This window comes from Saimiri boliviensis, chromosome 13 (genome assembly GCF_048565385.1).
Source record: "Saimiri boliviensis isolate mSaiBol1 chromosome 13, mSaiBol1.pri, whole genome shotgun sequence".
Classification (NCBI taxonomy): Eukaryota; Metazoa; Chordata; class Mammalia; order Primates; family Cebidae; genus Saimiri; species Saimiri boliviensis.
The window spans coordinates 49,067,952-49,091,378 of record NC_133461.1 but is presented as its reverse complement, the minus strand read 5'-3'; the positions used below and the strand labels follow the sequence as shown (position 1 = coordinate 49,091,378).

General features: G+C 35.4%; 1 long non-coding RNA gene across 1 annotated transcript in view; it reads left to right on the top strand.

Moving 5' to 3' along the window:
• The window catches only part of LOC141580937 (uncharacterized), a 264,632-nt gene extending 250,212 nt beyond the window's left edge, over positions 1 to 14,420 (top strand). Inside the window, exon 3 of the long non-coding RNA XR_012513363.1 lies at positions 14,331 to 14,420. This is a non-coding gene — a long non-coding RNA (uncharacterized LOC141580937). The remainder of the gene's footprint in view (positions 1 to 14,330) is intronic.
• Positions 14,421 to 23,427: the final 9,007 nt, after the last annotated feature.

Here is a 23,427-nt window from a genome sequence, read left to right as displayed (position 1 = left end):
TAGGCTTTATGGCCCTTAACTGGCTCATGTTATATCTAGGCATTAGAAAGCCATGCATAAGGGATCCATTCCTAGCTGTTCCCACTAGAAAACCTAGATCCTCCCTGAAACCTCCTCAGTCCCCAAATTCTGAGAGGTTTCTTGTCAGTTTTCTAATGAAGGATTCCACCCGAAAGTCATCAGACCCCCCTCCCCCTTGTTCCTCTAGCTCCAGCTTATACCCCCCTCTACTGCCCAAGAAAGTAAGCCCAACCAGTACCACCAGGAGTGGGGCCCCATAGCAGCCCATAAAGACTCTAACTTGTGTCTATTTTAGGAAGTACCTGATCAAAATGCAGGAATACTTACTGTACTTGTGCCATTTTCTAGTCTAATTTATACAAAGAAAAACTTGGCCAGTTTTCAGAGGATTGTGAAAAGTTTATAGAGGAGTTTGTTAAGTTTATCATGTTCTTTAATTTAACTTGTCACGACTTGCAAGTGTTATCCGCTGGCTGTGCCATGGGGAAAATGTGGAGGAAAAATTGTGTAGTTCCGCCAGTCAGTTATCACAAGGTTAGAGAAATAACTAAGGGAGAAGATGAAAATCCTACTCTCTTTCAGGGTCATTTGGTTGAGGTACTCACGCAGACCCACACTCCACAGAAGGACAAACTCTCCTGGGCATATATTTTATTACTCAATCTATCTCTGACATTAGGGGAAAGTTACAAAAGGCAGCAATGGGACCTAAAACCTCTTTGAGCCAACTCTTAAATATAGCATTTAAAGTTTACAACAATAGGGACAGGAAAAAAAGATGAAAGAGAGAGAGACAGAGAGAGAGAGAGCGAGAGAGAGAGAGAGCACCAAAATGCATAGTGGTTAACAGTTCTTTTAAGAACCCTGTCACCTCAGAATTACCCATCCTGAGACAGTGTCATGAGATCAGCATTTGGGATGTCCAGAAAATAGCCCAAGACTTGCCGACTCATGGGCCAGAATCAATATGCCTACGATAAGCAAAAGGGCCACTGATAATGAGAATGTCTTAACTGTCCCAGCTGAGAGAGACAAAAAAACTCCCCATCATCCCCTTCTTCCACTAGCCCCGGGGTCTTTGACCCTTGACCCTTGGACACTTGATCCTTGGACCCTTGACCCTTGGACCCTTGATTGAACAGAGAGCTTACAGCAGTGGCAGAGAAGCACTTGCCCAAATATTTTTCTTTGGTTTCACCACTGCTGGGTGAGCAGCACATGGACTACCTTGGGCCCATCCAGAGGTCACACTCTATAATGTGTAAGACCCAAGAACATCAGAATCAAATGAGCAATAGTATTTATCTGGGCAGAAATCAGAGTGGCAATAGGACTAGGGGCACCCTGGGCAGGTTTGCTTACTATGAGTCAACCCTAAAGAACTTGACTGAAACACTACACCAACATAGGTTAGGCACTAAAGAGAATTCAAGAGTCCTTAGGCTCTTTGGCAAATGTAGTTCTCGGTAACAGACTAGCATTGGCTTATTAACCAGTTAAACAAGGTGGACTCTGTGCAGTTATTAATAAAACCTGCTGCATGTATATTAACAACTCTAGACAAGTTGAGGTCACCATTCCAAAGAATTGCTTGAACCTGGGAGGCAGAGGTGCAGTGAGCTGAGACTCTGCCACTGCACTTCAGCCTAGACCACAGAGCAAGACTCCATCTCAAAAAAAATAAATAAAATAAAAAAGATGTATGAGTAAGCTACTTGGTTACTTACATATATCTAGGGCATTGACCCCAGCTCTATCTGGTTGACTATCAAACTGCCTTCCCAAGTCTCACCTGTTTTTTATCTCTCCTAGGATCTTTGATAGCTATCATTTGATACTAATTTTTGGCCCTAGCTTGTTTAACCTCTTAGTGAAATTTCTGTCTTCTAGATGTTAACAACAGTTCCAGGTAAAGGCAAGACTGGCACAAGGTTTCCAGCTCGTCTGATCTATCAACCCAGAGAATGAAAGTGTCCTGCCTTTGGAACCGTTAGATCAGGAATCTAGAGAATGTTATTCCTCTAGTGTTAGGCAAGGCCTACACCCATAAACTCAGCAGGAAGAAGTTACAAACGATGGACCTCACCTTTGTGTAGCTCACTTAAGGTTGAGAAGTATCTAATCTCTGAAGGGGGAATGAATTGGGAGGCAGGACTCAACTCCAGAGGAGGGACTGAACTCCAGAGGCAGAGCCCAGGTATTAGACCAAATTGAGGACTAGCTGAAACAGAGATGGAGCAGAAATAGCTTTCCAAAAGACATACAAACCAGAGTGTCATGTCACTTTACCCTCTTCCTGGCAGCATGCCGAAGTTACCATGCATTTCCATGGCAGCAACCTAACAACCCAGAAGTTATCACACTGTTTTTAGAAATTTCTGCAAAATCTGCCCCTTAATTTGCATATAATTAAAAATGGGTATAAATATGACCACAGGACTTTCTCTGAGCTACTACTCTGGGTATATGGCCTATGAGGTATGATAGCCCTGCTTTGCAAGGAGAAGTACCTCTAGAGTTGCTGTACACTATCATTTCAATAAGAGTTGCTGTATGATACTACTGGCCCACCTTAAATTCTTTCCTGGACAAAGACAAGAACCTTCCTAGGCTAAGCCCCAATTTTGGGTCTCACATGCTTTGTACTAGCTTCACCTTGTCCAGCCAGAGCAGGGTCAGAAGAATTCAACTAGAGGAGGTTTAAATAAGCCAGAATATCACAGCGTAATACTGAAAATGTCCAGGTTTCAACAGAAAATTACTCATTGTACCAAAAACCAGAAAAATTGCAAATTGAATGAAAAAGAATAATCCATAGATGCCAACACTGTGATCTTAAAACTGCCATAAAAATCCTTAATGAACAATTATGAACATGCTTGCAACAAAGAAAACATAGGCAAATTAAGGTAGGCTGTAAAAAAATGGAAATATTAAAACTGGAAATATAATAACAGAAATAAAAACTAACTGGATGGACTCAACAGCAAAATGGAGAGAAAAGAGAAAATAGTTACTTTGAAAATAGAAGTATATAAATTACCCAGTATAAACAATGGAGAGAGAAAATAAATTGGAAAAAATGAACAGAGCCTGCTAGAACCTGTGGGAGTATGACAAAAATAATAATTTTATGAGATCCCAGAAAAAAATAAAAGGGGTGAAACTGAAAAAGTATTGAAAGAAATAATGATTGAAACTTCCCACATTTGACAAAATTTATAAACATACAGAATTGTGAAGCTGAAAGAATGTGAAAGTGATGAACCATAAAAAATCTACACTAAGACACATTGCAGTAAACCTTGTGAAAACTAAAGACAAAGAAAGAAATTTTTTAAATGGTAAGAGAGAAAATGCACCTTACATATATGGGAAAACAATTCAAATATCAACAGATGTCTCATCTGAAACTGTGGAGCCCTCTCATCTGAAACTGTGGAGCCCAGAAGGTGTGAAACAGCATTTATCAACTGCTGAAAGAAAAGTTCTGTCCACCCGGAATTCTAAATACAATGAAAATATCATTTAGCAACAAAGGGAGAAGTCAAGCTTCTTAGATGAAGAAAAACCAAGAAAATTTGCTGGCAGCAGACCTACTCTGAAAGAAAGGTTGAAGATGTTCTCTAAACAGAAAAAAAAAATGATAAAAAGAAATATTGATACATCGGTAAGGAAGAAGGATCATAATAAAAATATGGGTAAATACAATGGACTTTCTTTCTCTTAATTATCTAAATTATGCTTAATGGCTCCATAAAGGATTATAATGTGATTCTAAATGCATGTAGAGGAAATATTTTTGATAATTAGGTTATAAACAGAAGGTTCTAAATGCATTAGAGGAAATACATTTAAGATAATTATAAACAGAAGGGTAAAAGGACATAAAGGGAAATGCCACATCACTTGAACTGGTTAAATGATGCCAGAAGTAGATGGTGAATTATGTACATATAATGTATTACTTAGAACACTCACTGAAAAATTATATAAAGAGATATAATAAAAACACTATATGAAAATGAAAGTCTAGGAAATGATCATGTAAACCACTAGAAGGCAGAATAAAGAAGGCCAAAGCAAAAATAAAAAATAAACAGAAAACGAAATAAAATGGCAGATTTTATCCCTACTATATCAATAACTACATTAAATGCAAATGCTTTGAATAAAACATAAGATAGATTGGAAAAATTAATTAAAAACATGACACAATTATGCACTATGTAAAAGAAACTGAATTCAGAAATAATGTTATAAGCAGGATAAAAGTAAAAGAGAGGAAAAAACATACAAACATTATTACGAATAGCTTTATAAATATGAGATAGAATAGCAAAGGAAGTTGCTAGAGTTAGTGAAAGACACTGTAAATTGATAAAGGAGCCAAGTTACTAAGAGACATAGCCATTCTAAATGTGGATGCACTAAATAAGGGAGATCAAAGCTAGTTATAATAAAATAGAAAGCTAATTGTAATTAGCTTTGAAGTTAGTTATAATAAAACAGAAAGGAGAAATAAACAAATTCACGTTTCTAGTGTTGTGAAACAAAACTGAAAAAACTAGTAAAAGTGAAAGGTGAAATGGAAAACACACAATTATATAGATAACTTCATTTTTTTCTCAACAATTTGATAGAACAACTAGTTAGAAAACCAGCATGGATATGAAAGAACTCAGAAATGTCATCAAACAAAAGGTTCTAATCAACATGTTTTTGGGACACTTTACTCAACAAAAGCACAGTACATTTTTTCACGTGCCCACAGATATAAGACAGACAATATCCTGTGCCATAACCAAACCTCAACAAATCTTAAAGAACTGAATCATACAGAGCATGTTTTCCAATCACAATGGAATCTAACTGGAATCAACAACAGAATGATAACAGGCAAATATCCAAATACATGAAACTAAACAATACATTTTATTTGTATATTTATTTTGGAGACAGTGTCTTGCTCTGTTGCTCAGGCCAGAGTGCAGCGGCATGATCACGGCTTACTGCAGCCTTGACCGCCCAGGCTCAAGTGACTCTCCTGCCTCAGCCTTCTGAGTAGCTGGGACTACAGGCATATGCCATCACACCTGGGTAAATTTTGTTATTTGTAGAGCTGGGGTTTCATTAAGTTGCCCAGCCTGTTCTTGATCTTCTGTGCTCAAGCAATCCCCCTGCTTCAATCTCACGATGTGCTGAGATTATAGGAGAGAGCCACCATGCCTGGCCAACACTTCAATAGCCCATGGTTCAAAGATAAAATCTCAAGAAAAAAAATTAAAAATACATTGAATGAAAATTAAAAGAAAGAACATATCAAAATTTGTGAGATTCAACTTTAGCAATGCTAAAAGGGAAATTTACAGCATTAAATGTAGTACATTAAAAAAGAAAATATTTCAAAACAAGAATAAAAATTTCCACCTTAAGAACCTAGAAAAATATGTTCAGAATAAACCCAAAGCAATCAGAAGGAAAGATATGAAAACAGACAAACATTAGAACACAAACAAATGAAACATACAACAGAAAAATAACATTGAAAATCTTATTTTGGACCAATTCTTTAAAAATGCAAGCTACAACAATTCACTCATTTTGAGACAGATCATTTGAATAAGCTAACATAATTATTATAAAAGCCAAATTTAGAATTTTGAAATTCTCAGCTCCACAACAAGATCTAAATAGTTCCTCTGAAGAATTCTAAAACTCATAGAAATAAGAAACAAGATTAATTTTACATTTTTCCCCAGAAATTCGAAGAGAAATGAACACTTCACAATACGTTTTATAAAGCTAGCACTACTTTGACACCAAACCAGATAAAGGGAAGAAGAAAAGGAAAGAAAACTAAAGACCAATAACTAATAAATATAGATGCAAAAAATTCCTAACAAAATATTACTAAATAGAATTCGACATTGTATTAAAAAAAGACATACCATTACAAATTTGAGTTAATTCAAGATATGCAAGACTAGTCCAATATTAGAAAATCAATCAATGTAATCCAATGTACAAACAGGATGGAGATGAAAAAACACATACTCATAATAACAGATACAGAAAAAGCATTTGACAAAATTCAGTAACTATTCATAATAAAAACTTTCAGAAAAATAGAAATAGAAGAAAATTTCCTCAATTCATAGAATATCTACAGAAACATTACAGGTGAGTTTATAGAGACATACATCAATTATGCTGCATTTTTTTGCACTTTGCAGATATTGCATATTTTACAAATTGAAGATTTGTGGCAACCCTGCATCAAGCAAAGCTTTCAATGCCATTTTTTTTTTCAACAGCATTTGTTCACTCTATGTCTCTGCTACATTTTGGTAATTCTCACAATATTTCAAACATTTTCATCATTATTGTATTTGTTAAGGTGATCTGTGATAAGTGATCTTTGCTGTTACTCTTGTAATTGTTTTGGGAATGTCATGAACTGCGTGCATGTAAGATTACAAACTTAATTGATACATATTTTGTGTGTTCTGACTGCTCCACTAACTAGTCCTTCCCTCATCTCTCTCCCTTTCCTTGGAGAAGGACAACAATGTTGAAATGAGGCTGATTAATAAACCTACAATGGCCTGAAGTAGAAAAAAAGAGTCACATATCATTTAAAATCAAATGTTAGAAATGATTAAACTTAATAAAGAAGGCAGTTAAAAGCCAAGAGAGGCTGAAAGCAGTGCTCCTTGGGCCAAACAGCCAAGTTGTGGATGCAAAGGAGAAAGTGCTACCCCAATAAACACACACATGATAAGAAAGTAAAACCTTATTGCTGAAATGTGTAGCTACCCAATTGCCTTAAGGCAAAGCCTAATTCAGAGCAAGTCCCTAGGTCTCTTCAGTTCTATGAAGGCTAAGATAAGTGAGAAAGCTGTAGGAAAAGAGTTTGAGGCTAACAGAAATTGGTTAATGAGGCTTAAGCAATGAAGCCATCTCCGTAACATCAAAGTATAAGGTGAAGCAGCAAATGCTGGTATAGAAGCTATGGCAAGTTATCTGAAAAATCTAGCTAAGCTCACTGATGAAGCTGGCTACACTAAAGAGATTTTCAACATAGACGAAACTGTCTTTTATTGGAAGAAGATCCCACCTAGAATATTCATAGATAGAGAGGAGAAGTCAATGCCTGGCTTAAAAACTTCGAAGGACAAGCTAATGCTCTTGTTAGGGGCTAATGCACATGGTGACTTTCAGTTAAAGCCAATGTTCACTTACAATTGCAAAAGTCTTCCGTCTCTTAAGAATAATATCAAATTTTCTCTTTCTGTGCTGTATAAATGGAACAACAAAGCCTCGATGATAGCTGTTTTGTTTACAGCATGTTGACTCGGCATTTTAAGCTCACTTTTGAGACCTAACTTTCAGAAAAAAAAGATTTTTTCCAAAACAGTACTTCTCATTGATAATGCAGCTTGATATGGTTTGGCTGTGTCTCCACCCAAATCTCATCTTGAACTGTAGTTCCCATAATCCCCACATGTTGTGGGAGGGACCCAGTGGAAAGTGATTGAATCATGGTGGCCGTTATTTCCATGCTGTTCTCATTGCATTAACTGAGTTCTCATGAGATCTGATGGTTTTATGAGAGGTTTCCCCTTGCCCACTTCACTCTGTACTTCTCCTTTCTGCCCTCATGTGAAGGATATGTTTACCTCCCCTTCCACCCTGATTGTAAGTTTCATGAGGCCTCCCGAGCTGTGTTGAACTGAGTCAATTAAACCTCTTTCCTTTGTAAGTTACCCAGTCTTGGATAGGTCCTTACAGCAGCATGAAAACAGATTAATGCACACCTGATCAACCAAGAGCTCTGATAAAAAATTTATCCCAAGAAATGAAAACTAAGTTTATTCAAAAACCTGCATACAAATATTTATCACAGATTTATTTATAAAAGCTCCAAACAAAGTAATACAGATGCCAATTCTAAAAGATTGAATACTATAATTAATGTACAATGCAATTTATATATTAATGTAATTTATATAACATTCTTGAAATAAAATATAGAAATAGAGAACAGATTGGTGGTTGCCAAGGGTTAAGGCTGGGGGTGAGGAGGAACTAGATGTGATGACAAAAGGGCAGTATTTGAGAGATCCTTGTTGGTGGTGATGGAAATACTCTGTACCATGACTGTATCAATGCTAACATCCTGGTTTTGATATTGTAGTATAGTTCTGTTAGATTTGACCATTGGTGAAAATTAGATAGCATGCACACAAGGTCTCTATTATTTCTTATAATTACATGTGAATCTACAATTACCCTCAAAGAGATAATTTAATAAACAATGACCTTCATTTTTATGTGGTGTTTTATGGTTGTACCTCTATATGTAGGTTTTAATATTATTTATATCTTTGTTCATTAAAATTCCTTGATTTCTGTAAGTTTCAAGAAGGGAGAAGTTTCATTTTTAAAAATCTTAGAATTCAAGATTGAAGTCTGCATTTAAATTTCAATAAGATACAATGATCTAATCCTTACCCTTTAAGATTTCAAATACAGGTGAAATTGTATATCTTTCACTCAGATCATAACTGTATGGGGTTATGTATCCTTAGCTAACTGTTGTCACATCTTATAGATACCCTTAAGTATCTATAATAACATATTACATTGATATTCCAATTTTCCAGGCTATTAGAATCTTTCAATTCCATTATCTCTTTTTAAATTTACAAGAACTGCAAGCAGTTGGTAGAGCATATATTATTATCTTCAGTGTTTTCCATGAAATAAAACAGGACATCAGAGTCTTTAAGTGAACCGGCTCATGTTTCCATGGTTAACAAGTACCAGACCAGGAACTAGAATTTTGCCTCTGAAAAACTTCCTTCTGCATAATGCTGCTTCAAAATGTTAACTGCTTTTGTGCTCATCTCCTTCTCACATATATTAGTACTTCTTTTTCATACTGGAACAAGTGTGAATCTGCTCTTTTCTGAAAGGTGCCACTTTTAATATAGTAGTGTTCTTCTTTCTTTAAGCATGATAAGGTCAGCTCTATCTATAAATTTTCTTCAATCTTAGTTGTTGAGATATATAAGTGAGTCAGTTCTTCACAACCAAGGGCATTCAAAAATATCCAGTAATTTCTATCTAAAAAAAAAAGAAAGATTAGAACCAGAGGATCCATGTTGTTTCTTATTTAACAAAATTTTTAGACAACAGTATTTTTAAGGAAAAATATAAACCTTATTTGGAATTAAAATGCATTCCATTGAAAGAGGCATAGCATTGCCCCTCATAAACAAGATGACCAATTTTACTCAAAATTTTGAACTAAAAGTCATATGCCCCATCATGGAAGAACATTTTCCTCATAATTAAAACGAACTGTTGGTACCACTGATCTGTCTGGACAGAATCCCTTCTAACTGATTTGACCAAACTGTAGTCAAAGTTCTCTCTCTCCCTGCAGCAAGGAAAGTCCCTTAACTGTTGCTCACATTTAGTTTGAGTTTGCATCAGAATGGAATATGGAACAACTCCTCCTTAACAGCCCACTGAAAGACAAATCTTGCTCAACTGTTTGGTGACATCTCCAGCACATTCCATTTCTCCAAACTGGATTCTTTCTAGTCTTGTTTACCCATCCCCCCAGCCATGAAAGCAACTTCTGCTTGAACTAGAAAGTCTTGCATATTCTTCCCATCAGAACATCCTCCTTATTGCAATAGACTTTTCTAATAAACTTTTTTCCTTATCTAAGCCTGGATTTGATTTTAGTTAACAATCAACAACAGATGTTGAAACACACAGGATGACAAAGAACAGGTAGTCATTACCATCTCCAGGCCTAAAGGGACAGGGTAAAGAAACCAGACATCATTTTAGAGCTGCACCTATGGAATGGGAGTCACTCTACAGAAGTTTTGCTATAGAAGGAGGTAGTTCTGTGAAAATCACAGTGTGATAGGAAGGGAGAGGAACGTCTAATTACCTCATTCTCTCTCTGTTGTCCTCTTATGTCTTGATGGTGCCTCCCAACCTAAAATAGATAATAGATAGAGGGCAGTGAACTGAATTATGTAATTCTTAGAGGTTAACGGCTCCCTCACCCATCACAGGGCCCAAAGCAGGACATTGAAGGGCGTCTATGGACCTGGGAACAAACTGAAAACAACTAGCACAGCCTTTTACTTTTAATCTGATATTGTTTTGTTTTTATATTCGAGCTTTTATTGTAAGTTGTCTGATTATCATTTGTGGATATAGGCAGTCAGTGCATTAAGGAGTACAGATTTAGGAAGCAATTTTCAGAAATTTGGATAGCAATAAAAAATTTCTGATTAGAAAATTCTACATTTGAATAACAACTTGAGTTTCACTCATTGTCTCACTGATGTTTCCATGTTCAAGCTTCTCAAACAATTTAGCTCAAAAAGTAGGACCCTGCATTAGAAATTGTTTACCTGTTTATATCAGGCAATAGAAAAGGAAGTTTAGATGTTGTTAGTTGCAAAATTAGTTTACAATTAAATAATGTGTTGTCCATATTGATCTGATTAGGATTCATACAGGTGACATTCATGAAGGTGTGCTACTACTTGATTTGCTAACTCTGAACATCTGTAAAAATTGACTATAATTACTAGAAAATTCTGCATCTTTCATAGCTCTTCATAACCATCTCTGCCATCATTCTTTATGTGATGCATTATAGATAATAAAAACAAAGACTTAAGGATAATGAATCTGAAAATATAGAATATGTTACTAAATTCATTTATTCAGTATGTGTGTATATATATATATATATATATATATATATATAGAGAGAGAGAGAGAGAGAGAGAGAGAGAGAAAGAGAGAGAGAGCATCTGTAATGTTCTAGGTATTGACTTTGGTGTGAGTAGGGTTGCCTAATAAAATACAGCATTCAGTTAAATGTCAGTTTCAAATGAGCAATGGGTAATTGTTTTAGCACAAGTATGTCCCATGCAGAGTAGGATGTAATCCTTCAGAAAAACCCTTCATACTTGGTAACATTAAGGGGTAGCAATTAGCCATTTTAAATCTAGGCTATGAGAAATTTGTATAAGCTTTAGGGAAGAAAAATAAATATTGTTTATTTATTTATTTTATATCATTATTCTGTAATGATTTGCTAATTCTGGCAGTCCTAGTCATGAGAATATAATGATGAACACAACATTCTTATATCTTCAAAAGGATTATAATGAAGAAGATATTTGATAAAGAACTATAAAAATGAAATATCTAATCCCAAACTCTGGTGATAAGAATAAGGTAGTCAAAGTAATATTGGAATAGCAAGCCTGGAAATGCAGCTACATGTACAAAAATCTTAAGGCAGAATGGATATTGACATATTCAAGGAACTGGAAAAAAGGTTGTTGTGGCTGGAGCCTGGAGGCCAAGAGAGTAGAAGAGATGATGCTAGAGATATATCATGTAATCGACATATTTTTAGATTGCATCAAGACCTTTGATCTTTGTCTTAAAATTGATTAAATTTATTCATAGGGAAGAAATTGAAATTTATAAATATGATTTGTACAGAGTACTTGAGAGAAACAATTAGATTTTTGTCCATATGAAAGACTGCAGAAGTTTGAATTAAGGTGGTAGCACTGGATATGAAGAGAAGTGGAAAGATGAAATAAATATTTGAGATGCAAAATAGAGGACTCAGGTATTGATCATGAGCAGTATATAAAGAAGAAGGAATCAAGAATATATCTCAAGTTTGTGGCTTGAAGAAAAAGATGCAGAAGGGTAGACATGGAGAAAAGTTGCAGTATCGCCATTGTGTGGTTTTGGACAAAATGTGTTAAGCTTTATGCTTCCTAAGAGCCTTACATGTAGAGATAGCAGATAATCAGTTAAATGGATACGTTTGTTGTTCAGAAAATAAATTGTGCACTGGAATTTTTGGCAGATAGATAATTTTAAATACTGTACACTTATCTATCCATCATGAAATAATTTTTGAAATTGGCATGTTAACCAAATCATCAGTTGTTTACCTGCATAAAATTTTAATAGTTCTATATTTATTTTTTAAAAGTATAACCAGCATATCAAATCCATGATTCCTTGGAATAATTTTGTTATGAGTGAGGATGTTTTATCTGACAGATCAGACGATTTACAGAATTTTTCTCAGGCTGATATTTCAAACTTACAGGGCTGAAACTGCTGCATGATCATTTGAGAGTATGGAAGATATACATGATCTAGATTGTGAGCATGAGTTCTCATGTAATTTATGTCAATGTGAGAGTTTCTTTCAGGAATTTAGTGAATGGTCACTCCCTAAGTCCCATTCTCTATGGTATAACCAAGGAAGCTCTTACCACTTATGATATGTAAGAATGTTTAAAAGTTGAATTCATGAAGGTATAAAAATATCAATTGTATTAGGGAACTATTTTATATTCCCTGTTTCATTCAATCTTATAAAGAGCTTAGCAGTTGATAAGTCACTACTTTTCCAAACTTATAACTGATGCTCACTGTCATCACCATGGAAATGCCTAGAATTCTTGGTTTCTCTATTTAAAGAGTCCCATAGGAATGTCCAGACAAGCTTATGTAGATACCCTTCTTACAGGAACAATAGACAATACTGAAGCCAGGATCTATCTACAGTATTCATGTTAAGTTGGGTAATTTTTGTTTTATTTTGGTTAAATAACATACCCAAATAATGAATATTGACTAAAATATAAAATTATTTGGACTAAAATAGAGACTTGAAATACTAGAGAGGTGACCTTCATAATTATTTTTCTCCTCAGCAAATATCAAAAGTATTTTTTTCCAAATAAAACTACTTTTTACATATTACCAGATGAGTTAACTCATTTCAAATAAGAATGTATGTTATAAAGACTTTCAAATGGTTTCTTGAATAAAACTTTAATATGAAATCTGATATAGTATGAAAAACCAAAACTTTAGCTTAATTCTACTCATAAACGTAGATGCAAAACTTCTAAATTAAATATTTGGAAGCAGAATCTAGCAGTGTATCAAAAGACTGTAACCAAGTAGGGCCTATTTTAGAAATTCAGTTATCAAGAAAAATAATAATAAACATTATTTCATTCAAAATATTATAGGAGATAGACAGCCATGATAAAAATGGTCATAAAGCATTTAATAGCAGTTAGCAACCATTATTAATTAAATCGCTAAACAATGGTAAGAAAAGTAAACTTCTAAAATATAATATACATTTTAATCAAAATTCATATAGCAAGCATTATGCCAAAATGTAGCCAGAAAAAGGAAAAGGTGTTATCACTAATTTTATTCAATATTATTTTGGATATTTGAAACAATCACTGTAAATAAACAAGGAAGAAGTGTTAAAATTAGTTTACTTTGTTCGTTCCTTCCTTCCTTCATTCTCTTTTTTATTGGTATAATTTATAATTTTACCATATAAATATGGTAAAAGTCCATAAAATCAAGTAAAAATGATGTAGAATTATTAAAGGAATTTGGAAAAAAGGATGGACACATTATAATTTAAAAAATTAAAATCTATATTAGCAATCACTAATAATAATAGACGGGAAAACTCACAATATCAACGAGAGCTATATTTATCAATAAATTTGAAAAAAAAATGTAATAAAAAAAGAAAGGATAATAAATTATATTTAAATACATGATATAAAATAATAGAAATAAGAGCACACACATAGTATATACTATGAGCCAGGCTTTACACTTATTATTATTTCAAGTTTTTTGACTGTTTTTTAGACTTGTTTTGTGACCTAACATATGGTCTATTGCTGAGTCTGACCCTCAGACTCTGACGGAGCGATGGATGAAAAGAGCTCAGCAACACAGTGTTTTGCCTGTGAGAGTGTGCCTAGGGGACCCCAAGGCTTACAGACCCCAAAGAGGGATCCTGGCCCTGGAGCCCTGACATGCCAGAGACACTTGTATTTATTTTAGAACAGATTTAATGACAAAGATCTCAAGCAAACACTTTGTGAGTAATTAACATTACTGACCCCACAAGTAGAGAGCAGTCATGCCTTCAGATGATCAAATGCTGGTTTCCAGGGAAAAGGGTACACAAGCTATTTAGATAAACTCCTCTACATTCCCTTGTTATCTGCTCTTTGCTCTTAGCTCAAGGTAAGAAGATTAGGCTGCCTTCAGTCATAACCTTTTTCCAAAGCTTTTGCAAAACCTTCTGGTCTTCCAAGAAGGTTTGCATCTTTCCTATAATTTTTCCCATCACTCTGACTGATCTCTCACATCTCCCCCTTTTCTGTTTCTTCCAGCAGGTTTTGTTGATTGAAGAGTACAGATGTGTGCAGCAACAGTTTTGTCAGGCACAGCGGTTATCAGTCGTGTTCTGGCTTTGCATCCTAGAATTGGTAAGTAACATTAAGTTAAACACGAATATAATCAGTAACACTATTTTCTAATCAAGGAGTTACCTGTAGTGTAACTTGGCATCTCAGTCCAATGTGTGCCATTACTGAGGGAACCTACTGGGGGTATGTTAATCCTTTCTAGCCAAGCAGTCACATTTTTAGAGGCTGGGAAGGGAGTGTCTGCCTAAGTAACAGGCAGAGAAAGGACAGATTTAGAAGATGGGCTTAATAGACTATAGCAGGTACAGGCAGCAGGCAAAGTGAGAGAATAAAAAGAGAGCAAATTATGTGGAGTGAGTTGTGTTTGTGTTTCGAGCAGGATTTGCTTAGCCTTCTGAGTTGTCTTCTTCAGCATCCTGTTTAGGGCCTGTGTTGTCCAAGGAGGCCGCATTGTCTGGGGCTGCGGGTCCTGCAGTGTCATGCCCTTCATTTCGGGTACTGGATTGGTTCCTAGCCATGCTATGGTATAGTTTGATGCATCATGTGGGAATCCAAAGAGGAACTGAGGGGCTGTGAACTCAAGCATATCCTCTTCCCATGCTAACAAATAATTTGGATCACACCATACATTACTATTTATATCTTTCCATAAAACTGCAGGTTGTATGTCTTGAGAGGTTTTAGCAAAGTGCTTTTCTATAGCCGATTAAAATTTCTTATCTAAATTTTAAAAATTAAGGGTACATAAGGCTTGTGCTAGTAGTGTTGCAGGGTCCTTACTCATATTGCTCCTTTTTTGTTTTTTGAGCATATTTTTAAAGGTGAAGTACTTTTGTATGCCAAACTACAGGATTATGAGATAAGAACTAAAGCAGTTTGTCAGCAGGAAGGGCATGCTCTATATGGCCTGCATGATCAGTGACTACTATCTGAAGTTATATAGATATGGGCAACACTGCTTCAAATCACTTTTTACTCAAAGGAAATGACACCAGGGTCATAACCTAGCAACTGATTGCATTGTCTGCGGCCTGTATAAATGAATTTACTAACTAGCTGGATATAGGGAGATAGTGTTTTAGTCCTGGTGTGTAAGCAAAAAACCCATTCTAGGAAGCACAGGTTGGGGGCAATCTGTCCTATTAATCCTGTGGGGAATGTTTAGTAGGAAAAATAAACAATTGGACTGAATATTTTGGGTCTATGCGACCTAGCTGCCTCTGAGAAATTGCCTGCTCTATTTCCTCAATTTCCTTTTTTTGCTGCAGGAGTTAAATACCTGGGAGAATCTAGGGCAGCACTGCCTTTTAAAATAGAAAGCAGGTTTTGCAACTTATCAGCAGTTATGCCCAAGATGGGGAAAAGCCAGTTAATATTGGCCAGTAATTTTCGATAATCATTTAAGGTATGTAAGTTGCTAGTATTTAATTTAACCTTTAGAGGTCTTACTGACCAGGAAGTTACTAGGTATCCAAAATATTTACAAGGAGAGGAAATTTGTACCTTTTCAGGTGCTGTGATAAACTGTACTCTTTATGACAGAGGCATATAAACTTAAAAGTCCTGGCTCCATTGGGGCTACCAGTAATATATCATCCATAAAATGAATAATCTTGCAATCAGGAAATTATTTTCTACTTGGGAGCAAAGACTGATTTACATGATATGACACATGGTAGGACTGTTCGTCATTCGCTGAGGAAGCACTTTCCAATGAAATCGGTGAGCTGGCCTTTCATCATTGATAGCTGGTATTGTCAACACAATTTTTTCTCTGTCCTGTTCTGTAAGGGGAATAGTATAAATGCAGTCTTTTAAGTCAATAATGATTATAAGCCAATCTTGAGGAATTGCCACAGGGGAAGGGGAGCCCCTGTTGAAGAGGCTCCATAGGTTGCAGATTACCATTAATAGTTAGCAAGTTATGCAAAAGTCTCCATTTGCCAGAATTTTATGGGCCTTAACTAAAGCCCACAACATTAAAGATGTTACTGGGACTTGTTGCCATTGTGCATGATGCTGTTTAAAATTTCTCTGCACTTGTTCCCAGAGCTCTACATCTACCTTTTTTGGGGAACCATGGATTATGGGAAACAATAGTTTGCATTAGGTCCTTTAATTGAGCCTGTAAAACCAAGCCTCCACTAGCTTTAAACAGCTGTTTCAATACTTTTATATACTGTTTCAGTTGTGCTGATAACTGTTGTCCCATGATAAACCCTAGCCTGAACAATTCCCTTGAACTTGTGGGCAAATCCCTAGTGGGCACCAATGACTTACTGACTTACTGATTGATTGAGTGTACAGTCTCTTCACTTTCCTTTTCGAGGGTTCCATTGTGATCTGCAATCTGTTGCAGCATTCCTCACATGGGGGAAACAACTGCCGAGTCTGACCCACAGACTCTGGCCAAGCAACAGATAAAAAGAGTTCACAGATACAGGTGTTTTGTCTGTGAGAGCATGGCTAGGGGACCCCATGGCTTACAGAACCTGAAGAGGGTGTCTGACTGTGCAGCCCCAATGTGTCAGAGATGCTCGTATTTATTTTAGAACAGATTTAATGACAAAGGTCTTGAGCAAACACCATTTGTGGGTAATCAACATTGTCAATCCCCCAAGTAGAGAGCAGTCATGTGTGGATGATCAAGGTTGTTTTCTGGGGAAATAGGTAAAGGAGCTATTTAGATAAACTCCTCTACATTCCCTTGTTATCTGCTCTTTGCTATTAGCTCAATGTAAGAGGATTAGGCTGCCTTCAGCCATAATCTTTTCCCAAAGCTTTTGCAAAACCTTCCAGCCTTCCAAGAAGGTTTGTATCTTTCCTATAATTTTCTTACCACCCTGACCAATCTCCTATAAGCTATCCTTGAGAATGGTTCATGTGCTGAAGTGAAGAATATTATTCTGCAGCTGTTAGTTGAAATATTCTGTAAATATCTACTAGCTCCATTTGTTCTAAAGTACAGGTTAAGTTTGATGTTTCTTTGTTGAGCTTCTGTCTGGGAGATTTGTGCAATGCTGAAAATGGTTGTTGACATTTCCGGTTACTGTACTGAGTTCTAACTCTCTCTTTAGCTCTAATGAAATTTGCTGTATATATCTATGTGCTCCAGTGTTGGGTACATATATATTTACAATAGTTATATCCTCTTGCTGGACTGACTTCTTTATCATTATATAATGACCTTTTTGACTCTTCTTACAATTTTTGTCCTGAAATCTATTTTGTCTGATATAACTATAGCTATTTCCATTGGCATGAAATACCTTTTTTCATCCCATTACTTTCAGTCTATGTATATCTTTACAGGTAAAGTGTGCTTGTTGTAGACAACAACAGATTACTGGCTTTTGTTCTTTAATTCATTCAGCCACTCTATGTCTTTTGATTGGACAGTTTTGTCCATTTACAATCAATGTTATTATTGATAATTAGGGACTTACTCCTGCCATTTTGTTATTTGTTTTCTGTTAGCTTTTTTGTGGTCTTCTTTTCCTTCCTTCTTGCCTTCTTTGTAGTGAAGATAATTTTCTCTGGTGGTATGGTTTAATTTATTGCTTTTTATTTTTTGTATATCTGTTGCATGTTTTTCAATTTGAGGTTATTTTGAGGCTTGCAAATTCTATACTTATTTGATATTCATTTATTCTTATTAGGTAAATATTATTATTTATTCCTATTATAAAAAAAAAGAGGAAACAAAAATACAGAGAGACCCTAGAGCCATACAAATAATATGTATCAGAACCCTGAATTATTACATCCAAGTGATCTGGTCCAAGTTTCAGGTTCTTAATTACTAATAACCTGACTCTATCTTGCCTAATGACAGGACATATTATTTTTAAAAATCATATTTAAGACATAACACATGATATTTAGATATACATATACATAGTGAAATGATTACTACTGTACAGCAAATTGACATCATCTTGAATGAGAACACTTAATACTAAGACAATAAGAATTCTCAAAATTTATACATAAATATAATGTATGACATCCCACTGGGGGAACATTATATAAAGTGATCATTAAGTTCATGCATAATTTTAAAAAAATTCTGAGAAGAACCAACAAAACCAACTTTTAAAAAAAGAATAGTGAGGATGCTTGACTTAGCAGATACTAAATCCATGTTTTTCGGTACTCACAAAGCTCCCTACTAACTTTCTAGAAGAGGCAAAGGAATTTTCCATTAAGTGGTGCAACATAGAAAGAATGGAGTTTTCTATGTATTATTTACCAAAATTCCGGCAGGCATCATTTTAAAATGTTAAAGCCATTCTATTAAAGCCAGAAAGAGGATGTAGATACTATCACTAATATTATTCAACAATACTTTAAAGTTGAAGACAACGAGACTATATGGTTTTTGTAAGAAATGAAAAAAATCAACATATTTACTTTATGTTTACTGTATTAAGCTGCTGGGCTTCTCGGATTCTTATTCTAATTGTATCAAGGATAGAGATGCCTATATTATATTCTAGAAAGATTTCTAGAAGACAAATGTCTGTTTGAAAAACACAGACAAATAAAAAAATATTTGAACATCTTTCATGTTAATTAACAAAAGCTTCACTACACATTTAATAGAAAAATGTGAAGATTTGTTCTAAAAGTTGTTTCTCACTTCTGTGGTGTGAATTCATAATTAGTATCATTCAAATCCTTATTTATTATTCTTGCACTGTGGATCCCTGATTAATGTACTTTAAATGCTAACTAAAAGACCCTGGCATGTAGATTAATACATATTTATATTATGCTGTCCACACTAAGGTACTCTAAAGTAAGTTACAGACAATTAGACTAGTTACAGACAATAAGACTAGACTTTTATTATGAGAAATAAAAGAAATAATCAGTTTACTTTGTGTTTGCTTTATAGTGAATTCTTAATTAAATGTCATTAGTCACTTAAATAATTTTATACATAACTGTAAAATTCTGATATAAGGCAATATTACCTGTGTGATCTGGTATGAACTCTCAATATATCCTCTCGAGAGTAATGGTGAAAACAGCTAACTAATGAGGTACCTCAGTCCTGGCTGTGTACTTACTCCTTCCTCAGTCTTCATGTGTCTCCAAATTATGCATGGATTGCTTTATTCCCAAGGCCATATTGTCACTGTTTGGGTTTTCTGGGATACAGACTAAGATAGTGATTAGTAGGCAGTGCATTTATTAGGAAGTGCTCTTGGGATTGACATCCATGATGGGAGGTGAAGGAAGCAGAATTCATTAGAGGGAGAAGATAAGCTGGGATGCAGTCTGACAGAGGCCTCAGCTAATTTCACAGGGAGCTACAGAAGCTGAGGTTGACCAGGAAGTGTCTTGAGTTTGCTCTGGGAGACAGATGATCAGATGAGGGCTGCTTCTGGAAGTAAATGAGATGTTAGTCAAAGCGATTTTCTTTAGCTGAGGCAATTCCCAGAGAGGGCTAACACTGAGGAGCAGCTTCTGACAGCAGTCTCAGCAGCTGGGGAAAAAGGTCTTCATTCCTTTTTCTTCTTCATTCTTCATTCTTCATTCCCCTTTCAAGGGGAATCTGGGTAGTGTAGAGGCTACCATGCTAACACGTCTCTATAAATTATTGTTAATGTTAGCGTTGAGTACTAATTCTACACTACCAAAAATCTGTTTATAGTTTTCTAAAGTTCAGACTTGAAGTAGTGATTCAATGTGCAGCATAATCATAAAACTCTAGAAGATTTCCTATGTAAAAGGGAAGAGGTCCATCCAATTTCTGGTATATGTTCCCATGATTTCTGAAGAATTACCTTTGACTCCGTTCTAAGCTGGCCTAGGGATTTCTTCTTTGTGGCAAGTTCACGAGAGTTTTTGACCAAGGATAATAGCTTCCAGACTGAGTAGTCACTGCCGAACTCCCCTACTGTGCCTGCTTCACTGCTCAGACATTCCTTATGATTATTTCCAATATCCTGTCAAAAAGAGCAGAGACTTTTTTTTTTTTTGTCATTTCTCTGAGATTTTGCTGTTAGACAATTTGAGGCATATTAAATGCAGGTTGAATTTACAATTATAATAAAAATATGAGTATGTCATTTTTAAGTTTTGCTTTCAAATCCTGGCCAGTAAGAATGTTTAAAATTTTTTTGGAAGGTGATAGGTGTTTCCAAGGTCATTTGTCAGTTAACTCAAAATCAATTTATCTGATGACCACTCTGTCAAATTATTTTGAAGTTTCTTTTCACTAAGATCTCAAGAACAATCATTTAAACCCCAGTGAGTGTATGTCCAGAATGGAGGTTAAAGGTAAAGGAGACCCAGTATTAGGGTCAGTTAAATTAAATTAAGTCTCAGATAAAGCATAGAATGTTTTTTTGTTAATGTATGTGCCACACAATATTTGGTACATATGCCAAAAAAAAAAAAAAAAAAAAAACCCTGTTTATCTTGTATTTAAATTTAATTGCGTTTCCTGTATTTTTGTTTGCAAAATCTGGTAATGCTAATACAGCTTGTTCTATAATCATAAAAGGCAGATAAAGCTATATCTGCAATTGCCTTCCATCTACCCTCAGAGGATTGCTTGGTGCTAGGGACTTTACAGTTGCCTTGACTGACTAATGTTTTCTTCCTCTACCTCTGATTTGGTCTCTAGTTCTCATCTTTTCTCATTCTGCTCATTCTCCATGGGTGGGTGCACCTGTGCCCAAGGTTTCAGTTACTACTGATGTGATGGATGAGTAGTCTGATTCCAAAATGTGTGCTAAAATCTGAGGTTTTCATAAGCTACATGGTCATATTTCCGAATACCTACTAGGAATCCATACTGGGATTTCTAACATACATCTCAAATGCAATGTGCCTAAAAAGAACTCATCCATTCTATCTCCAGTACAGCCCACTCCTTCCTATTCTTGATTTGGTTAAAGGCAAACAGTTCTTAGTGCTTCTTAAAGATAAAGTGTGCATAAGAATTAACTGGTTTATTCTTCTGCCCAGGATCTTCTGCCTTGATAATAAATCTGGAGTGGGCCCAGGACTCCTGTTTTTGTTTAGTTTTTTGATTAAGTCCCCTGGGCAATTCTAACAGAGAAATGAGATGTTAGCCTCTGTAATTTGGCTTCTGCCTAAATTTCCAGCCCATTCTTACCACCAGCTGTTAGTTAAAAACATAACCCACTCTACTAATTTCCTTTACAAATTTTAAATGAAATCTATAGCTATCAAAAATGCTTTGCATAATTTTCTATATTTTGGCAACAAACAAAAATTCAGGGTTTTGTTTTTGGCCTAAACCAGATAAAAATGTCAATAGCTCTTGGGGGTACTTCAGTTGAAGGCAGTAGGAAACCTGAAGAGCTAAAACAAGTAGCAGTCATGGAAATCCTGGTGATGACTTCAATTTATCTAGGTTGTTTACATCAGTTACACTATAAACTAAAGGATAAATAGGGCCTCCGGTGAGGCTCTGGTTAAAATTTAGTGCAATACATAATTTATCAATGAGTGCATACAAATGAGTTTAACCTTGTCTGCTACCCTTAAACCTCTCATTATGTTGTAGATTATTAATGAGGTTAAGACATTGTTAACACTTTGCAAGAATGGAAGCCTGGGGAACTCAACAGCTGATTATAGACAAAGTTGGGAAATAACGTGAAGTCTGATTTAGTCACCGAACTACATTAAAAAAAATTCCCTTAGATAGTGAGAAAATTCTACAGTGTGACTTAAAGCGTAAAATAAAAAAAGAAAGTTCTTTGTAAATATTTTCAAGTGAAATATGCATATGCAAATTCTTGCATGATGACCAAAATACCTTGGAATGTTTCATGGTTATTTTTTAAATCATTAAAATACAGGAAAATGGTCTATTTGTATGTATTTATGCAATATATCTATCCATTTATATCTACTATTTGTCTAATCTACCTTCCTTGAATTACCTTTTTTTTAAAAAAAAAATCAGGAAAATAGCTGGAAGGAAATAAAACAGGAATGATTCTTCTGAAATTATGGGAAATTTAGATTTTTTAATTTACAATGTATCCTCTAACTTTTCTAGAATCAGCCTGTTTTACTTTTGTAATTAGGAAAAGATAATCAGCATTTATCAAGTCAGACTAAGTCAGAATAAAAAAGGCATAAGTTGCAATCAACAGCATTTTGAATTGTAACATTGTTGTGCTGTTGATCAATGTCATCAAAATTGCTCAACCAACTTTCCTTGATTCAGCTATCCATTAAAGAGTTTTTTTTTTTTAATGTCAATAATATGCTAGGCATTCTGCTAGGTGAGATTGATAAAAAGATAAGTGAGACATGATCTCTGCTATCGAAGACCTCATAATCTAGAAAAGGAAGAAAAGGCATACAAAGAGAAAAACAATCATACCACACAGTGAGTGCCAATGTTTGAACAGAGTTAGATGAGTTCAGAAGAGGGGGCCACCAAGTCTTTCTGGAGGAGTTGGTGAGGATTCTAAGAGGTAAAGAGACTCAAGTGATGCCTGGAGAACATTCTAGGCCTCGCTTTGGGAGGGCAGACAGTTGAAGAAGAGCAATTCACTAAGGCACAGATACTAGTAGTTTATTTAATACATCCCATATTGAACAATTAAGTAGTTCATTGTATTTGACTATTATAAATGCATGGTAAATATGTTCGAAGCTCAGTTTTTGTCAACATCTATATTTTTAGGTGGAGGGAGGATTCTAGAAGTGGAATTACAAAGTTAATGTTTCTGATTATTTATTTATATATTTATTTGAGAAGGAGTCTTGCTCTGTCACCCAGGCTTGGAGTGTGGTGGCACGATCTCGGCTTATTGCAACCTCTGCCTCCTACTTTCAAGTGATTTTCCTGCCTCAGCCTCCTGAGTAGCTGGGATTACAGGCACATGCTACCACACCTGGCTCATTTTTGTGTTTTTAGTAGAGATGGAGTTTCACCACGTTGGTCAGGCTGGTCTCGAACTCCTGACCTCGTGATCTGTCAGCCTCCCAAAGTGCTGGGATTACAGACATGAGCCACCGCACCCAGCTATTTCTGAATTTTTTTAATGCTTTAGATAAA